General features: G+C 44.2%; 1 protein-coding gene and 1 long non-coding RNA gene across 8 annotated transcripts in view; both read right to left on the minus strand.

Annotated features, from left to right (window-relative positions):
• Positions 1 to 6,000, minus strand: part of LOC109397189 (uncharacterized protein K02A2.6) — a 340,877-nt gene that overhangs the window by 84,449 nt on the left and 250,428 nt on the right. The gene's annotated exons all lie outside the window — the stretch shown is intronic.
• LOC115269095 (uncharacterized) lies at positions 2,146 to 5,991 on the minus strand. The gene is made up of 3 exons (XR_009996163.1): positions 4,222 to 5,991; positions 4,095 to 4,163; positions 2,146 to 4,010 (listed from the first exon to the last, which is right to left on the minus strand). It is a non-coding gene; the product is annotated as an uncharacterized LOC115269095 (long non-coding RNA).

Genomic DNA, 6,000 nt, shown 5'->3' on the forward strand with positions numbered 1-6,000 from the left:
GTGATCCGAATCTATATTCGCACTGCGGTATGTGCGGACGTTGGTTATATCCGAGAAGAATTTACCGTCGATTAGAACGTGGTCGATTTGGTTTTCTGTTTGATGATCGGGTGATCTCCAGGTGGCTTTGTGGATATCTTTGCGGGGGAAGAAGGTGCTTCGGACTACCATACCACGGGAGGCTGCAAAGTTTACGCATCGCTGGCCGTTATCATTCGATACGGCGTGCAGGCTGTTTCGCCCGATTACCGGTCGGTACATTTCCTCCCTTTCTACCTGTGCGTCCATGTCGCCGACAACGATTTTCACGTCACGCGGCGAGCAACCATCGTATGTTTGCTCTAACTGCGCGTAGAACGCTTCTTTCTCGTCATCGGGTCTCCCTTCGTGTGGGCAGTGGACGTTGATGATGCTGTAGTTGAAGAAACGGCCCTTAACTCTCAACATGCACATCCTTGCGTTGATCGGCTGCCACCCGATCACACGTTGTCGCATCTTGCCCAACACTATAAATCCTGTTCCCAGTTCATTGGTGGTGCCACAGCTTTGGTAGAAGGTAGCCTCTCGATGCCCGCTTTTCCACACTTTCTGTCCAGTCTAACAAAGTTCCTGCAACGCCACGATGTCGAAGTTGCGGGGATGTAGTTCGTCGTAGATTATCCTGTCACATCCTGCGAAACCTAGTGACTTGCAATTCCATGTTCCAAGTTTCCAATCGTAGTCCTTATTTCGTCGCGTGGGTCTTTGCCGATTGTATCGAGTCGTATTTTCTCCTATGTTATTCGCAATGGGGATTTTTACAGGTGGCTAATTGGGCCTACGCCAACACTCCCGTCTCGCCGGAGGGCCATCGTGCCAGTTCTGTTTAACGTCCCAACCAACACTGGGACGACCACGCTGATGGGGCTACCACCTTGGATCTAGCTGGGCGTGGTGCAGCGTTTCTTACTCAGCCGCTGGATGCCAGAACAGACGCTGTTTGAGCCGCACCTCCTTGGTGAACAGACACTCGGATCGTACCTCCTCAATCTAGCTGAAGTCAGAAGGACAACAGTGCCCAGGCTGCACTACCAGCTAAGCACACAACTCTTAGCTGGCGGTCTTTGTCATCGCTTGACCCGTGGAAGCATGAGGTAGGAACTTGTGAGGACCAGAGCTATATTGGACGCTCTCCTTATCGACTCACCGTTTTGCAGCCCTACGTGAGCTTCCATGGAAGATATTATAGAAAGCCTTGGAGTACCACGAAAGAGTGTTATATTGTAAGGTATCACGAAAGACTGAACACTGTGGGGAAACATAGAAGTCCATGGGGAAACGTTGAAGACCATGATGTACCTTGGATGACCGTGAAGCACCACTAAAGACTGTCGAGTACCACGGAAATTCATGAAGTGCCATGGAAGATCGTAGAGTACCAGGAAGATCATGAGATGGCATATAAGACCATGAAGTAGATCTTGGAGCACCATGGAAGTTCAAGATTTCACTTTTGGATGCTACTTAACCTTCCTTCTGCATCACGTTGGGAGCAGCTCGCTGATGCAGTGTACGGTTTGGGTTAAAAATGACCCTAATGCCAAAGGAGGGTTAAGCACATTTTAAAAAAGATTTTTTTCTTTCCCGAATTACAAGTAAAGAATAATAAATACTAAAACAAGTGGAATGACATATCCTTTTCTAACCTGAAAATCCGCATTTATGCGTTCCTAACCGTCACTAAGCTCTGCTAACTGAGCAGCAGTTAGACGCGGATAATGACGGTTAGCAACGGATAACTGCGGATTTTTCCGGTTAGCAAAGGAAGCAGTGCTGAAAATGTCATTTCGTCATATCTAAAATCAACCACCTACAGCTTATTTTAGAAGCTAGACCAGTGAATATGGTAAATGTACAACTTGTGCAGCTAGACCAGTTCTTCAAGAAAGTCACGGAAAAATCGCTCTTTTTCGAATATTTAAGGTAAATGTCACTACTTTCGGAAAATGCCAATGATATTCACCATGAATATCAATTGGCATATTTCGAAGATAGTCCGTGACATTACCGTGGATATTCGAAAAAGAGCGGTTTTCCGTGACATTCTTGTAGAACTGTTCTAGCCGCGAAAGTTTTTCATATCCCATATTCTCGTGTTCTGCTTCTAAAATGAGCTGTAGGTGTTTGAATTTAGATATGACGAAATTATGTTTTCAGCACTGCCCCCTGTACAAAAATAAACAGAAATAAGATTAACCTAAAAGTTCCTATCAAGAATGTTTCAAGAACACTGCCAAGTGGATTATCGAGACATTTTGCCTTATCACACGACTGTTGCAGCCACTGGAAACACGCCAAGACGGCGTTCATGTCACATGTTTCAGGGCTGAGATCTCAATCCATCACCGTTGTTGGTTGCTGGATCTTAACATCTGTCAATGGGGATTAAAAATTTGCACGGGGGCTGGAGACGTGTTGTACAAAGGTTTCTTCTAAGCATTTGTTTACCCTCTAATCTCTCTCAGGCTTTCCTACTACTGATACGGTGAGCAGTAAATCATTTTTTGAAGTTTTTTGTTGCGTTTGGCGCCTGGAAATTCACGTTTGTGATTTTTAATTTTTGGAAATACCTATAAGGAAATTTTAAGGTCTACAGACGAGGCAATTTGACAAAGAAATGATAACGACTTGGGACAGTTTTTCCCAAACGCCATAACAAGTTGTCAACTTTTGAAAAAGTATCATGAGCACTGTCAAGTATCAAGAGACATAGAAGAACTAACTATGACTATGTCGACACCTTACCAACAGGAACAGCCGAAGTAACAATGAATGCTGAACAGTGAGAGTATTAGCTGAACAATAGCTGGTTAATGTGTAAGCCCCTCGGCTGCTCCGACGGGAATAATTCTGTTTGTGGGTAGGATTATGCTAAGCATAGGGTCGTCTACTCAAAATAGCACCGTCTTGAATCCTGGAACACCCTCGTGCACTTACCTTAACAGGAACCTTCTTCGGTTAGCTCCCAGTAAATGAGAGAGGAACGAATCAAACCGTATTAAAAACAGCCAATCCAAGGTGAAGGCCAACTTTCTGGAGGACCGCTAAGAAGGAGGCCTGAATACCTCTTTATGGGCTCGAAAACGAGAAGATCCAAAATAGATGTATATATCGTACTTGGGGAATGCGCTCTAAAGAATCTAACTACCATAAACATTCAGTTACATGCTTACATATTTATTCACCCAAGTGGGTTATTTTCATGAATGAGAGACGATACACAGAGGGTACTTGCGGTTGTTGCTCTTTGCAGCGCTGCAGATCTACGTTGGCTAGCTTGTTGAACGAGGACATCGGAAGGAGGAACATGGCCGATCGGATGGTGGTTTGAGCTCACGGCGTCCTGGCGTCTCTTCGGTTTGACGGCGGGTGGTTTCTCCGGATGTCGCCGACGCGGAGGCCGACGGTTTCAACCCCCTCAGGTGAAGGTGGTTACCTTGGCCGATGGTTGCGGCACTCACAGGATGCACTTGGGAGTACCGGCCCTTGCAGAATGCAGCCGACAGTTCCGGCGCTCGCTAGATGCGGTCGACGGTTTCGGCGCTCGCTGGATGCGGCCGACGGTTTCGGCACTCGCTCTATGTGGCCGACGGTTTTCGAGCTTGCTCGATACGGCCGACGGCTTCGGCACTTGCTGGGTGCGGCCGACGATTTCGGCACTCGATGGGTGTGGCCGACGGTTTCAGAACTTGCTAGATACGGCCGACGGTTTCGGCACTCGCTGGGTGCGGCCGGGAGCGTGTCCAGATGATGGTCGAAAGTGTCGCCACGAGGTGGTTGTGACTTCCTCAACAATGGCGGGGCACGTAGTGGCGTTAAGACCTCGGTCGGTCCAGTTCAACCAATCCCAAGGCGTTTGGGACGTGGCGTCTTTACGGATCTGGCACGAACCCGACTCCCGTCAACGTTTCGTCGCAATCTGTGGATGATACAGCTCCAAGGAGCTTAAAAGAAAAGGCCCGTATTCGGACCTGATCCTGGGAATTAGTACCCCTCACTCGTGATCGTCTCTCCCCTCTCTCTCTCTTGATTCACAATTTAACAATTGATTTTACCTTTTCTTTGTTCTTTTTCCTAGTGGCACAATGGAAATGCTTTGTAGTGCACACGCGGTAGCTAACACCCTACATTAACAATATTTTCGTTAGAACAAACTCTTTTAAACCGTATAAATTTACTAACCGTACACTAGAGTTTAACCTTCACTTTGAATAGAGTGCTTACAGCTTTCTAAAACAACGCATGCTAAGTATATATATACACAACTTTTACACCAATTTAATATTCTAATTAACACGCCGCGCACTACCGGCTTCTTTGGCGGTCACAGCTGGAAAGACCCCAACCTTCTCCTTGAATGTGCTAATTTGCCTGTCCCAGGTCCGAATCGAACCGAAGTTTGATACTCGATCGTTTCGTGACATTTGGCACCACTCCCACATTGGTTCAAACCGCTGTCAATAAGTAGCAGGTGTGAGTACTCACTACATGTGCTATATTAGTAGCTGACCTGCGCATTTCACTGACAACTGTGATTACGCCACCAGTAAGGCTGTCAGTGTGTTTATCCAGGGTTGGATTTGGGGTTTTAGAAACTTACTGGCAGGTTGGATTTGGGAAGGAATACTTGTGGAGGAGCCATCAAGCTTCTAAATTGGAACCTACGGTTACAAATGGTGTCAATGGCTGAACACAATGACAGCTGCATATTGGTCTGAAGTTTGGCTTGTTCAACCTCTTTTATCTGAAATACAAAGATGGATGAATATCAAGTTGAATAGAATATTATTCATCTGGGTAACCAGCTTTAAAACATACACCAACATGCAGAATTAAACATCTGTTGTTCAACCTTTGATAAAATATTATTTGACAGCTGACCCAAGCATGGTTTTCGTGAAGTCCACATTGCTTCTTCAGTCTCAATACAGACTTAGTTCAACTTATGTTCTTGACTATTCAGGCACAACAAGTAACCCGGATAAAAAATTACCATTCATTACATGGTAAATATTATTAACATATGACTGGTTTTATTGTTCACAATAAAACACATAGTAGATATATTGTTACTTTTTTACAATAGAAATCAAGCCCATATAGTTCGTACAATAAGTGAACATTAGCTTTATTAGTGACTAATTGATTCGATTGTTTTTCAATAGTTCTATAATAATTTAAAGTTACTATCAGTAAAAATTAATTTAAGTTGTTTTTATATAGTTGCAAAAGTGCCTGCAAAGTTCTCATGGACTATTTATTAAAAAAGAGTTTATTTCTCAATTACACTTAAAAACAATTCTGTTACTGAATTAAATAATTGCATAGAAATTTGAATTCCTACTTAGCTTAAATTGATTATTCTACTTAAAATTAGAATTTGTTATTCTACATAAAATTTGAATTCGTCATGCAACTAAAAATGAATTACAGTCCACTATTTGTATCTTACCCTAGACAAATTGAATATGATCTAATTGCGTATATACTGAACAAGACATGCAAATACCATCGATCGTTGATGATCGTAAAATTGTTATCACATACATGCACACAGAACACGAAACAGATAGAGATCAAGATAGACTAACGAAATACGAATCAGTTCAATATACTCTGCCGTCGCAACCAGACTAGTTTCCATACGCGATCCGAAACTCGTACCCCGTGTCTTTCTCTACTCGACCAGTTTGTGTGTCTTCCCGGGAGTGATTGCCTTCGAAGTGCCAAATTAGAAGGATTATAGCGCGCGGTGATCGGTCGTGGAGTAAAGTTGTGCCTTAATTGCCCTTTACTGCGAAAGATCAAAAAGCCAGTTTACGGTAGTGAATTAGCTCAGCGCTTTACGACGAAAGCGGAGCAATTCGTGGATGACGATCGCGGTCCCAAGTGCTAGGCAAGGCTATTGGGTTTGGTGCATTTTTTCCCTAGCTGATACGATCTCAGCTAGCCCCCCCTCAG

This window comes from Aedes albopictus, chromosome 1 (assembly GCF_035046485.1).
Source record: "Aedes albopictus strain Foshan chromosome 1, AalbF5, whole genome shotgun sequence".
NCBI classification, from domain to species: domain Eukaryota; kingdom Metazoa; phylum Arthropoda; class Insecta; order Diptera; family Culicidae; genus Aedes; species Aedes albopictus.